Source organism: Portunus trituberculatus, chromosome 44 (assembly GCF_017591435.1).
Source record: "Portunus trituberculatus isolate SZX2019 chromosome 44, ASM1759143v1, whole genome shotgun sequence".
Lineage (NCBI taxonomy): Eukaryota > Metazoa > Arthropoda > Malacostraca > Decapoda > Portunidae > Portunus > Portunus trituberculatus.
The window spans coordinates 487,501-502,500 of NC_059298.1; the positions used below are offsets into that span (position 1 = coordinate 487,501).

Sequence of the window (15,000 nt, forward strand, 5' to 3'; positions counted from 1 at the left end):
ACACACACACACACACACACACACACACACACACACACACACACACACACACACACACACACACACACAGAGAGAGAGAGAGAGAGCTTGCGTGCGTGCGTGTGTACATGCAAGCATTACCCCAGCCTATAATTCTCTGGTGGACGCTGCTCTAATCCCTAATAGGAGATTCTTGGGATGGGGGTAGGGGAAGGGGGCAGGGATGTCGCGTGCCTCTCTTACTTTCTCTCTCCCTTTCTCCTCTCCTCTCTTACCTCCCTTCCTACCTTTGTCGAGCCATCTTCCCTTTCTTCCTCTTCTTTCTCCCCCCCCCCACACCGCCCTTCACCCTTTCCCCACACTCCTGTCACATCACCGTAGCCATCCCTCCATCCCTCCCTCCCTCCCTCCCTCCCTCCCTCCCTCTCCTCGTCCCCAACACTAGTTTCTCTGATCGTGTTCCCTTGCGACGTATAATTGCGTCAGTAATAAATAAAAAGCGACTTTGTATTTCTTTTACACTTATAGTTTTTTTTTTCAGCTTCACTTCTTGACCTTTTAGATGTCGATCTTCTCCCCCTTCCTCTTCTTCTTTCTCTCTCCCTCCCTCTCTCCCTCCCTCCCTCCCTCCCTCCCTCTCTCCTCTCTTCCTCCTCCCTTCCTCCTCCTCCCCAGAAAGTGACAAGGGGGCTACAGTCCGTCTGGTCGGTGGCGTTTCCGCACGACCTGACTCAGAGAATGTCACGCTGAGTCGACCTCCAGGCGGGGACCACACACACACACACACACACACACACACACACACACACACACACACACACACACACACACACACACACACACACACACACACACACACACACACACACACACACACACACACACTCCATCCTTATCTCACCAAGCCTAACAGGTGTCGGCTGTCCTCTCGCCCTGGCATTCGTCAAGAGCCTATCTCCCTGTGACGGCCGTGTAGCTCACCTGGACGGCTCTGACAGGTGTGGCCAGGGTCAGGTATCGGCCAAATAGGTACAGGACCAATTAGGACAGCTGGAGATGGTTTGCTGTGATGTGCAAGACGAGAGGAAGAAAGCCAAGTGTCTCTCGTCACTTCCACTCAGTGTCTGCTCTTTCCTCGCTCGCCTTCCCTCGCTCCTCCCTTTTGTGTGTCTCTGGTGATATGTCATCGGATAAAGTTATCATAAGCTGCGTCTGCCGTCCGTCTATGTGTGTGTGTGTGTGTGTGTGTGTGTGTGTGTGTGTGTGTGTGTGTGTGTGTGTGAGAGAGAGAGAGAGAGAGAGAGAGAGAGAGAGAGAGAGAGAGAGAGAGAGAGAGAGAGAGAGAGAGAGAGAGAGAGAGAGAGAGAGAGAGAGAGAGAGAGAGAGAGAGAGTGTGTGTGTGTGTGTGTGTGTGTGTGTGTGTGTGTGTGAGACTTGCCACACACTTTCGTCAGTGTTGTGATCCGGCCCGCCCATAATGTTGTAGTTGTCCTTTTATTGGTTTTTCCATAGGATTTGTTGGGCAGTGTATTCAGAAGTTTTTACGTACATAATATTAGTCAGTGGTTTATCGTGGCGCTTGTAGGAAGCCGTGCAGGCCTTGTTGCTCCTCGGTGCACTTGCAGTTGATTGTATGTACTTACGTTAATGGGCAACATGTATGCAGTGTTTGGCTGCTCGACGGTCGCTGATGATGATAAGCTTACACCATTACTTGAAGTGGGAATCTTGAACATGTTGCTTCCACGCACTGAACACTTGACCACGACCGCCTTATTGCCTTTGGCTGTATGACTGGAGACACTGTAATTTCTTTTCTCGTCAAGGTAAAGAGCCTATACTGATAATTGTGTGTTTAGCTTTATGTAAAGTCGCTCATCACCGTTTTCGTGTTTTTTTGGCACCAAATCATTTGACATACAAACAACCCTTAGCTAGAAAATTTGGATCAAATGTAACATTTATGTTGCCTTTCGCTCGCCGGATTTTCCTTGATAGTCATTTATTAACTTGACCACAGGGGAGCTCCTTCAACTGAGGAACTTACATATCGTTTTAGTTCCAGTAATATGAAAGGCACACAGTTTGTTGTGACTGGCACATGTTGCACTGAAGGTCGCCTTGTGTTTGCAGTGTTAATTGACAAACTTAGAGTTAATCACTGGGGTGCTCTGAACGTCGCACATCAATGATCTCCAACCAAGATGGTGTTTGAGAATCCTAAAGCCTCACACCCTGAGAAGAACGTTCAGTCTCTCCACATCATCGCGGGTTGTGTTGTAATCTTTCTGGTGGTGCTGAAGCAAACAAGAGTCACCTCAAGTTGTGCAGAACAGGTGTGTCCTAATGATAAATGAGAATTATTTGCCAGGAGCACAAACAGTACACTGAAACTTTTGTTTTATTGATGGATCGGGAACTCTTTAGTCTATAAATTACTGGTGATAAAAGTCAAATGATCACCCATCGGACATCTATGAATTCCTTTGTTGTATTAGTGTTTTTCTCTTTTTTTTTTTTCCGGTGCGCACCGTCCATGACAGCAGGGAGGGCAGCCCCGCCACGCCGAGCAGGTGTTGCCGCCGCCCCATTCATCTCCGGCGCAGTGGCGAGTGTAATCCTTGTTTAAGCTTTACCCATTGGAAATAATTTAAGATTAGTTAATCACAAAACAAATGGGGGTAAATGAACGAAATAAATGATAAAAAGAAATTGTATTTCATTCAGTGCATGTATTTATTGTCATAATTTAGTCATTATATCGATCTAAAAAGTTCTAATGTATGTTATTTATATATGTTACATGTTATACAAAACACAAAGCATCCATTTGATTTCATAGCAGAAAAAATAAGCCATTGCAGATATGCATTAGAATTATTCTAGAAAATTGGTTTGTAGTTATGGAACCAGTTTGCAAAGATAGTGAGCGTAATATCAGCCACAAGCTGTAAATACCAACGAGCGGAGAGCGAACACAATTAGAAGCTGTCTGGAGGGAGCTAAAGGCTGTTTAATTTTCTCTTGCACTTTCTCAAGACGATAATTGTGATTGTTATAATTAATGAGGCTATAACTCTGCGGGCGAACCTTCCCGCCGCGGCCTGAGTCGTCACGGCTGACGGTCTCTTCGTAGCTTACCATTATTCTAAACAAGAAACATCCTCTCCTAAACGGCGGTCGGCCTCTTTGTTCAAAACTCCTGCACATTATTTCCTCGTAGGACTTACCAGTTATTCTTCAACAAAGAGACCCTCCTGTGTGCAGCCATATGTGTGCTTACTGCAGGCAGTCCAGGGAATCGTCTAAATGTCTGCTAACTAATGGCAATCAAAAGCCTGGCTGTCTGCTTCTTAGCAGTAAAAAAAAAAAAAAAAAAAAAAAAAAACGAAAAACACCAGACAATGATGTATTAATGCCTCATCCATGACTTGCTGCCTCCATTCCTGCTCAGCGAACTGGCCTCAAACCCGGAGCATAAAGACTGGTCCACTGGAGCGAGGCCCGGTGGATAGTCCTGAGGCGCACACATGTTGACGTGCACATGTGGCTGATGCGGGTGTGCGCTGCCGCCACCAGACACCTGTGAGGCACAGGTTTCAACTGAGTGTTTTGCTCAGAGACAGAAGGTGCTCATCATTGCATCATAGCCTTCTCTCCCTCATCGCCGTCACCACCTCTACTCTCCAACACAGAGTAGAGTAATTTCAAGAGGACATCAAGAAGCAATCCAACCTGAATGCCAAGAATCGTAAGGAACGGATTTCTCTAATTAATGAAAGACACACGTTTTCTTTATTTGTTTGATCTTATACGTAAGAGAAAAAAGAGATATCATAGTAATTATTATGTTCTTCCATTTAAGTAACAATCCCATCCCAGTATCTTCCACATGAGCATCAAATTATATTGGTGTAAGTGATCATTTACCTTCATAGCCCATTAATAGAAGTGTCTCTCACTCTACTCTTCCTTTGTTTTCTGTGTGTGTGTGTGTGTGTGTGTGTGTGTGTGTGTGTGTGTGTGTGTGTGTGTGTGTTTCACTGTATGATCTGCTGCAGTCTCTGACGAGACAGCCAGACGTTACCCTATGGAACGAGCTCAGAGCTCATTATTTCCGATCTTCGGATAGGCCTGAGACCAGGCACACACCACACACCGGGACAACAAGGTCACAACTCCTCGATTTACATCCCGTACCTACTCACTGCTATAGGTGAACAGGGGCTACACGTGAAAGGAGAGACACCCAAATATCTCCATCTGGCTGGGGAATCGAACTCGGTCCTCTGGCTTGTGAAGCCAGCGCTCTAACCACTGTGTGTGTGTGTGTGTGTGTGTGTGTGTGTGTGTGTGTGTGTGTGTGTGTGTGTGTGTGTGTGTCTCCTTGTTTACTAAATTTTCTTTGTTTTATTTCTTACTTTTCCATTTTTTCTGTTAGGGTATTTTTTATGTGATCTTTATTTTTCTTCTTTTTCTTTCGTTCTTATCGACGTCTTGCTGATTCCTCACTTTCCTATTTTTTTTCCATCTCCAGTTCATATTTCAGTTTTCTATTTTTTTCTTTTCTTCTTCACACTTTTGGCTTTCCTTCTTTATCTTGTATTTTACGGTCTTGCTTTCTCATTATCTCTTCTATCTGTTTTCTTTCCCATGCTTTATTGTCTTCGCTTTTCTTGTTTCTTTCCAATGCCTTGATTATTTCTTTGCCTTCAACATTTTTCTTTTTCTCAAATTTTCTCTGTTCTTCCATATTTCTAAATTTTCGTCTTCTTATTTTCACCATCCGTTACGTTCCAGTCTTTTAATTCTTCCCTTTATTATCTCGAGTTTCTTCTCTTCCTTCACCCCGGCTCTGACCTCTTTCTCGTTCCTGTTCTTGGGTTCCGTATCTCAGCCTTTCTCTTCTATTTCTATTATCAATCTTCTTTTTTTTTTGGTTTTACTTTTTTAAATACTTTTTTAGAAATTTTCTTTTCTCTAACCTTTACTTTAACGTTGATGCACTTTTTTATATTTTTCTTTTTTCCTGTTTATTTTCTTTCTTTCCATTAGGTGTATTTTCCTTGCAAATGGCACAATGGTTCGATGTTTCGTGCGCAGAAATACGAATGCATGAGACTTGGCTCCAGTGTAAAAGCTTTCGTGGACAGTGAGTGTACTGTCTTCATCGGCTCGCTTTCTCTTGGAGACTGTTTGATAAATGATATTTGGGGCAAGTTGGGAGGGTGAGCTGAAGCCATGAGGGCGTCACAGTGGTCCACTTGTCCGGGATTAGGAGGCTTGGGTTCAATCATCAAGGAGACCCATATGATCGATCACCATAACGTAGAGGAAGGAAAGTTTAGTCTCTTGGTTTTTGTATTTCCCTGCCAGAACCGTTAAGGTCTTGAAATGCGTTTTCTCGTTTTTCCCGTTGCATTTTTCAGAGGGGTTGTATAGATGTCCATTTTTTGTAAAGGTTTTATAAAGGCTTCGCTTGGCAATTCATCTTTACCTGTTGATTTATTTATTCATTCATTTATTTATTATTAAGTGTAAAGAAAATTAGCCAAGTATAACAAAAACAAAGAGTTCTTCCACTTTTTTGTTTCCCGAAAGATTAATATGAAGTGTCCGATTTGGTTGATCAGTTTAGCGCCGAAGGTGTCTTGATACTTCGCTCTGAAGAGACTTAAACTGTACGTAGAAAAATGGAAGAGCAGAATCGGTCAGAAAGTTCTAAATTTACCGAGGAGATAGATGGAAGGAGGTTGAGTGTACAGGCTGACTTATACAATAGAAAGTTTGTTTTGCGGTGGATTTTATCTGTGCAAGTTTCATGTTACCCGCGGAGTTTCTATAGACCGAAGCCAGCAATCGAATGTATAGTTAAGGTCTGGGTAACAAAGCTGGTAATTCTAGTCCACTTTCACCATAGGCAAAGATTGTCTTCGATAAAACCTGAAACGTGGACACTCACTCACATCTACCATTCCCTTACAGCACTGAGCGCTCCGCCACCACCCCGAACACTTCCCTTTTATCCTATACTTTTCCTTGTTTTTCTTTCTTTCTCACAACTTTCTGGCGAGTGTGGTTGTGATGTAAACCATTTTTTTTAGGACATATTAGATTATCATGTGATGGAGAGACGTATCTGCTTACACGCTATGACTTAGGACAGTTTTCTATCTGGCTTGGTGAAGAAATTGTCGAGGCTGAAAATGATATGCATAAGATCACTGTAGAAGATAGTGACGAGGGAGGGCGGTAGTGGGAGGGGCTGAAAAAAAAAGTGAAAGTAGATAAGGTGACAGCGATGGGAATTCACCGAGGGAGGGAAGCGGGATAAAAAAAATACGAGTGTGGGTGGAAGAGGAAGAGGAAAGAGAAGACTGGAGGAAGACCATGACAACAACAAAGGGGATAAGGTGCACGGACGGACACACACACACACACACACACACACACACACACACACACACACACACACACACACACACACACACACACACACACACACACACACACACACACACACAGACACACAGAGAGAGAGAGAGAGAGAGAGAGAGAGAGAGAGAGAGAGAGAGAGAGAGAGAGAGAGAGAGAGAGAGAGAGAGTTGTTTTGTGTGTGTGTGTGTGTGTGTGTGTGTGTGTGTGTGTGTGTGTGTGTGTGTGTGTGTGTGTGTGTGGCCCGGACATTACCTGGCGTGGCAGCCGGGAATTGGGTCTTGGAGAGGTGAGAAACCCGATCGTCTATTGTTTCCTAATGGCTCTTTGTCTCCAAGTGCTTAACGGGCGATGTCTGCTTATCTGTGCCCGCCTCGCCCTCCTCCCCAGCCACAGACGAATCGCTGGGCTGGGAGTTACCTGACAATCACCCGCATTTTATACCTCTATGCTTGTTCCTTACTCGATCCCCAGACCAATTACTCACCCCCATTGATTAGTGAGACGTGTCCACGAGAGGATGAGCGCGCTGGATTAGGGAGTTGATATGTTGCTTTGTTGGTGATAACTGGGTGCTTTCATGACTCAGAGGTTCAAGTTAGGAACGCCAGAACATTAAGGAAGCTTGAACCCTTTACTTCTTGTTGTATATTTATTATGAAGCCTAAAAATCTCGTGTGAAGTTTTTTTAGACCACTCATTATTTTTTTTGTATGTAAAAGGGAAAAATTGGCCAAGGACAACAACAGCAACAACAAAAAGCTCACTCAGTCACAAGTCCCATTACAGATCCGAAAAGGTTAACCAAAAGACAGGGATAGGTGTCTTGAAACCTCTCTCTTAATTGAGGTCAAGTCATAGGAAGTTGGAAATACAGACACAGGCAGGGAGTTCCAGAGTTTACTAGAGAAAGATATGAATTAATGAGAGTACTGGTCTTGTATATAGTAGTTTAATATTCTAGTGTTAGTGATTTCCTTGTAATTTTAACTTTGTCATATTTTTTTTTCCATTCTTTCAGGTTCCATATCCTCTCCTTCTTCATCCGTCAGGCGTCCACGAAGCACGCAGAGTGGCGGCCATGAGTCACCGCGAGAAGTGTCTGGGTGAGTGTTAGTAATTGTCTCCGGTCGTGCCTGAGGCGAAGGACCCAGTATGGTGCTGCGCTGTGTCTCTAGGGTACGGCGTGGCTCTTCCTTGCTCATCTTGAAGCACCACGCCATCCACCTTATAACTGACACACTCCATAAAGGTCATATGCAACACAAACCACATCCAACATTTTACCTCCACAGAACACATTTCTTATCCAATCAGACTACTACAGCCGCTATCCACACCCCCCTATATCCACACGGACCAAATTTCTCGTCCATATATACCACATAAATCACATCCACAGATCACATTTCTCTCACTACAGCACACATTTCACATCCACACTGTCCACATGGTGCCAAAGTTCCGAGGAAGCGTTACTCCAGCCATCTTAATACGAGTCGTTAACGCGATGTAAATACTCCACGCTCAGTATGTATGTTTAAAAGTTTATTTCATTAGTTTTTTTTTTCCTAGTTTACTTTACTCTCTCTCTCTCTCTCTCTCTCTCTCTCTCTCTCTCTCTCTCTCTCTCTCTCTCTCTCTCTCTCTCTCTCTCTCTCTCTCTCTCTCTTCTCATCTGCTTGCTAAATAGAACGTATCTTTCATTGTTGTTGTTGTTGTTACTGTTGTTGTTGTTGTTGTTGTTGTTGTTGTTGTTGTTGTTGTTGTTGTTGTTGTTGTTATTGTTGTTGTTAATGTTGTTGTTGTTGTTGTTGTTGTTGTTGTTGTTGTTGTTGTTGTTGTTGTTGTTGTTGTTGTTGTTGTTGTTGTTGTTGTTGTTGTTGTTGTTGTTGTTGTTGTTGTTGTTGTTGTTGTTGTTGTTGTTGTTGTTGTTGTTGTTGTTGTTATTGTTGTTGTTGTTGTTATTATTATGCTGCTGCTGCTTGCTGCTGCTATTCTTCTTCTTCTTCTTCTTCTTATTATTATTATTATTATTATTATTATTATTATTATTATTATTATTATTATTATTATTATTATCATTATTGTTATCATCATCATCATCATCATCACCGTCATCAACATCCCTGTTAGTCTTATCATTATTATTACTTACTAACTTACAATTATAATTTTTTTTGCCTCAGTTATTGACGGGCCAAGCCACGTCCCAGGCCCAACACAGCCTCACACTCAGGCAGGCCACACGCGAAGCAAAGCACACTTGATTCAGGTCACTCACTGTTAAGGCAGGTTATACGTTACGTTATAGGCCATCCCTGAGGCAGACCGTAGGTTAGTCAGGCCACACCCGAGGGGGACCACACTCGAAGCAGGCCACACTCGATGCAGGTTACAAGTGGGGGAGGTCACACCCGAGGCAAGCCACACCCAAGTCAGGCAACACCCGAGGCGCTGCACCCCGGAAAGGCCACACACGGGCCAAATAGACGCGATGGTCACATACACATACTCCACATTTCATGAAGGCCGCGCCACACCCACCACATGCCCTGCGTCGCCTGCGTGCCGCCGGAACAGACCACACACACACACACACACACACACACACACACACACACACACACACACACACACACACACACACACACACACACACACACACACACACACACACACACACACACACACACACACACACACACACACACACACACACACACACACACACACACACAAGCACACACGCAGGAGTGGTCCAGATGGTGGGCGCGGGTATCCATATAATAGCACCTTCACGTAAATGTCTCCCGTGAAATGAAGACATTAGGCGCGGCGTTCCGGCAGGTCGGCGCCTCCTCAAGGGGCTTCTCATTTTCGGAAGTCGGCGCGGATCGGTGCCGGTGATCAGAGACGTTTACCGCCGGAATTAATTTAGCACCCGCGCGCCCTCCAATTATAAGCATAAAATAAAATTATCGGTAATCTCGAAATTATATGTTTGAGGAAATTACAAGAGGGGGAAAGACCATAATTATTTGCGGGGGCCGAGACGCAAGGCAGCCGAATTGCAGAGGGAGAGAGGGTAGCAGTCTTACAGAACAAGTAAATCCAGTGACGCTCGAGACGCCGGTAATTACCTGATTTGTGGGAGGTGAGAATGAAAAGATATTCTGAGGGAGTGCTGCAGAAAATGTGGATATTGGTAGTGGTTGTGGTGGTAGTGGTGGTGGTGGTAGCGGTCAGGATGGGGAGTGTTGCTGGCCAAGAGATCATGAAGTGTTGCTTGCAGGAGTCAGGATGATGGTGAGTTTTGATGTGTGTGTTGCTGGAAGAAAGCTATAGGATGGTGTGTGTTGCTTGAGGGATGTCAGATTTGTGTGTGTGTGTGTGTGTGTGTGTGTGTGTGTGTGTGTGTGTGTGTGTGTGTGTGTGTGCTGGAGAAAGATTAGGATGGTGTGTGTTGGTTAAGTTGTGTTGTAAGAAGATTATTATGATGTGTGTTGCTATGAGAAGGTTATGAGTGGTCTGTATAATTGTGGGGAGATAAGACTTGTGTGTATGCTGTTCGTAAATGAAGCTGCTGCGTGGTGCTAAGGAGAAATAGAACGTTTCTGTACTTCACCACTATTTCTAAAGGCTTTATTTTTAAGGTATTTTTTATGGTTCTAGAGGAAGATTGACAGGCTTTCTTCATTATTAGAATGCAGAAACACTAAAAAATCCCTCTAATCATCTCTTTGGCCTTGGAAAATAGTCGTGGTGAGAGAACAAAGCTTTTCTGAATACGGATTTGAGTGTTGTTGAAGTAGTTTGTGGGGTGTGTTGCTTGAGAACATTAACTCTTTCAGTACTAGAACACGTTTTTACCTCGAGTTTTGGGTGTGATTTAGCGAATTTATTGACATTAGGAAGGGTCTATAGAGGTCAGAAGATTAATGGCCACAGTCTTTACTATTTTAATCACCCACACGAGTTTCAGAAGTTGTAGAAAATCACCAGATAGTAACCAGAATGAATATGGAAACGCGTCACCGTATTCAAGGGGGTAAGATGGTGTGCTTGCTAGTTATGGGTTAAAGACGACATGTGGTGCTGAAAGGAAGACTGGGAGTGACACTGCTGTAGTTGGTAATGGCAGTGTTATGAAGAGATTAGGATGCCACGCTGCTAGAGAGGGGAAATCGACACATCTCTTAGCAAATTTCACTGCATCAACGCTCCTGCTATGACAACCTACACCACGCCCCACACACCTCATACGCTCACTCGCCACGTTTGACACACACCAGAATACTCTACTAATAACACACACACACACACACACACACACACACACACACACACACACACACACACACACACACACACACACACACACACACACACACACTATACACTATATACTCGTAACCCTTTCAGTTCGACATGCAACAACCCTCAGCACTGGAAGTAATGAATGAAGTCTTTATAAGCATCTACAAGAAACTAAACACATAAGGGATGAAAGATAAGTTTTTGGAAGTGGCTCTGGAACACAAGAAAAGATCGCCTGAGACAGATTAATAAGAAACGAGGTAACAAATAGCAATGAGAGAGTTAACACATTATACAACACGTTTATTTTTTTATGTACGAGGGACAGCTGGCCAAGGGCAACGAAATATGGATAAAAAAAAAGGCCCACTATGTTGCCAGTTCCCTAAAAGCCGTGGAAGTTAGCCAAAATTCAGTGATAAATATCTAATACTAATACATCAACACATCAACATAACACAACACCACACTCAGACATCTCCAAGCACCACCAGAACCATCATTTCCATTAACACAGATGAAGACTTTGGCAGTGAGGAATCAGCTCTTCCAAACCACTCTCCCCCCGATCCCCACCCGCTCCTTGAGTCTCCCCAGCCATCTCCATCACTCGTCTGAAATGTGTATCATAATCGTCCTTGTGTTGCTGTCGTTCTTGCCTCTTATCGTTGTGTCCATCGCTCGGGGTTCGTGTCAGAGGAAGTGCCGGCAGCATTGTGGGGCTTGGCTGGGTGGCGACAGGCCCGGCGTACTACATCCATACATTAGTGATCATAATTATCATCTGTCGTGCCACTGACCGGTTCCCCGAGGTAGAGGAGGGTGTAGTGACTGTAGAATTGGCTGTTCGAACTTATTATCCAGCTATTGTGTGTCTATAAATCTGTTTCATTGTCCGTCTTTCTGTCAATGTGTCACTTTGTCATTCTTTCTATCTGTCCATCTATTTATCTATTCATGGGGACATTTTTTTATACCTGCTTGTTGTGTCTTTATCTATCGCATGTCTTTATATTCTAGTCTATTTATTTATCTATCTATCTATCTATCTATCTATCTATCTATCTATCTATCTATCTATCTATCTATCTATCTATCTATCTATCTATCTATCTATCTATCTATCTATCTATCTATCTATCTATCTATCTATCTATCTATATATATATATATATATATATATATATATATATATATATATATATATATATATATATATATATATATATATATATATATATATATATATATATATATATATATATATATATATATATATATATATATATATATATATATATATATATATATATGAAATGGGCAAACCCAATTCATGAAATGAACCTAACCTAACCTAACCTAACCTAACCTAACCTATATATATATAGATATTCATGAAATGTGCAATGGAGTGGCCATTTCATGAAATGTTATAGAGTATATATATATGTATTGTGTTCATTCATAATTGGGTTTGCCCATTTCATGAAATGGGAAATTTCACAAACGGTGTATATATATATATATATATATATATATATATATATATATATATATATATATATATATATATATATATATATATATATATATATATATATATATATATATATATATATAGAGAGAGAGAGAGAGAGAGAGAGAGAGAGAGAGAGAGAGAGAGAGAGAGAGAGAGAGAGAGAGAGAGAGAGAGAGAGAGAGAGAGAGAGAGAGAGAGAGAGAGAGAGAGAGAGAATGTGTGTGTGTGTGTGTGTGTGTGTGTGTGTGTGTGTGTGTGTGTGTGTGTGTGTGTGTGTGTGTGTGTGTGTGTGTGTGTGTGTGTGTGTGTGTGTGTGTGTGTGTGCGTGCGCGCGCGTCTGTGTGTGTGTGTGTCAATCTTACATGCTAGAGGCTATATCTATTAGTGAGGGCGGTGCGTGGCTAAGGACTCAGATGGGCATGGCGAGCGGCGAAGGCAGGAGGAACCGTACCAGGGGATTAAGAAGACGCTGCAGGGGAGGGATATCACCCGTGTGTGTGAGAAGGAGGGAGGGAGCGGCGGTAGGAAGAAAGAGGAACTCGGGACGGGAGATCAAGGGGAAGGAAAGGGAAGAGAGAGAGAGAGAGAGAGAGAGAGAGAGAGAGAGAGAGAGAGAGAGAGAGAGAGAGAGAGAGAGGAAGGAAGTAGGTAGAAGAGAGGGAACAGTAGCGTGGGAGACCTCACATGGGAGTAACGGAGGAAGAGAAAACAAGCCAGAGAATGGAGGAAGAGTTTAGTAAGAGAGCAAGACTGGAGGAGCAATAAAGACTGTGGTAAGGTTAGGGACGAGTGGAGGGAAGGGGGAGGATGGAAGGAGACGAGGAGGCCTGGGGCGGAGGTGGCATGTGGCCTAATTGAGAAATATGAGGGCAACGTCTCTCACCTGTCATGTTCAGTGCTGGCTGGTGACTCGGCTCAAGGGACTCTGACGCAGGTGACGGGGCAGGGAAAGGTGCGGAATGGTGGTCGTAGCGGCAGTGGAAGGGATAAAGGTGAAGGGACAGAGGGACAGAGACTGGCTGGAGGGGAGGTGAGGGACTTGAAGGAGAAAGTGGGCAAGGTAGGACAGGAAAATAGCTCTTTGTTGACTGCCGAATGCGCTGCTGCTGGCCGGAACCTCACCGTTTGGAGAAGGTGGTTTGGTCAGTTCCTCGGTGGCTGACCTAAAATAGAAGCTGGGGAGATTACTGCCTTGTTTGTCCGGCCGTCATTGGGCTTTGAGGGATTGTGTGTGTGTGTGTGTGTGTGTGTGTGTGTGTGTGTGTGTGTGTGTGTGTGTGTGTGTGTGCGTGTGCGTGCGTCTTAAGATCTGTTTATTCTTGGGGACCTGAAGAGATTTGAGTTAAGATTTGTTATTTTGTCGGTTGTATTTATTGTGTGAGGAGCTGCGTTGGTGGAGGGAGGGGAGAAGGAGTGTCTCGTTGTCCTTCCCTGTTTCTTTTCTTCCGTTTCTTGTTGTTTTTTTACTTTATTCATTGAGTCCTTCCTTCCTTTTCCTTCTTAGTTTATTTGTTCTCATAATATTGTGTGTGTGTGTGTGTGTGTGTGTGTGTGTGTGTGTGTGTGTGTGTGTGAGAGAGAGAGAGAGAGAGAGAGAGAGAGAGAGAGAGAGAGAGAGAGAGAGAGAGAGAGAGAGAGAGAGAGAGAGAGAGAGAGAGAGAGAGAGAGAGAGAGAGAGAGAGAGAGAGAGATTAACTTCTTTCTCTTCTTTTATTTCTTCATCTTCTTACACTTCACTCACAAACATATACTTTTAGCAAATATAATCTTGTTTTTCACCTTCCCTCTGAAAATTTCCATCGTTATTTCCGTATTTCCCAATGTCACGTATTCTAACTTGACATCCGTTTACATTTTTCTTTCCCTCACCATCAGCCGCATTGCAATCCTCATCATCCATCATGCAGTCTTCACTTTTATTCACCTTTCCGCTCGTTTTACTCTTTTTTCATCAATTTATCTCACTTCATCTTAGCATCCCACCCTTTTCCGTTTCTTCCTTTTCCTTGCCACATCCTCTCTTTCCCGTACTTCACCCCTCATCATCTCCTCCTCCTCCTCCCTTGAATCGCTGCTCCTGACGGCTCTCATCCATCATGGCTACACACAGGCCGGAGGGAATCTGCTCTTCCCCTTCCCCTCCCTCCTCTACAGTCCCTCCCTTTCCCATTCTTTCCTTCCTTCTCACTCCCTCTTCTTACGAGTGTGTCCTTCTTTTCCCTCTCCTCGTCCTCTTCTTTTCGTCTTCTTCTTTTTCTCTTCTTGCGAGTGTTCCTCTTTTTCTCTTCTCGTCCTCTAAATCTTCGTCTTCTTTTTTCTCTTCTTATGAGTGTGTTCCTCTTCTCTCTCTCTCTCCTCGTCCTCTTCTTTTCGTCTTCTTTTTCTCTTCTTACGAGTGTGTTACTCTTTTTCTCTCCTTGTTCTCTTCTTTTTGTCTTCCTCACTTCCTCTTCTTACGAGTGTGTCTCTTTTTCTCCTCGTCCTCTTCTTTCCGTCTTCCTCACTTTCTCCTCTTACGAATCTGTTCCTCTTCTCTCTCTCCTCGTCCTCTTCTTTTCGTCTTCTTTTCCCTTCTTACGAGTGTGTCTCTCTTTTCTCTCCTCGTCCTCTTCTTTTCGTCTTCCTCACTTCCTCCTCTTATGAATATCAAGGAAGCAGTTGATGGTGGGAAATGACGGGTTCACCTTTGCTCTCCTACAATTAATAGCTTTGATTTGATTGTGTAGGTTATCCTGAGCAATTGTATT

General features: G+C 43.6%; 1 protein-coding gene across 1 annotated transcript in view; it reads left to right on the plus strand.

Annotated features, from left to right (window-relative positions):
- Positions 1-15,000, plus strand: part of LOC123518625 — a 316,215-nt gene that overhangs the window by 134,521 nt on the left and 166,694 nt on the right. The window contains exon 2 of the mRNA XM_045279535.1: positions 7,436-7,520. The gene's annotated coding sequence lies outside the window, so the exon portion shown is untranslated. The remainder of the gene's footprint in view (positions 1-7,435; positions 7,521-15,000) is intronic.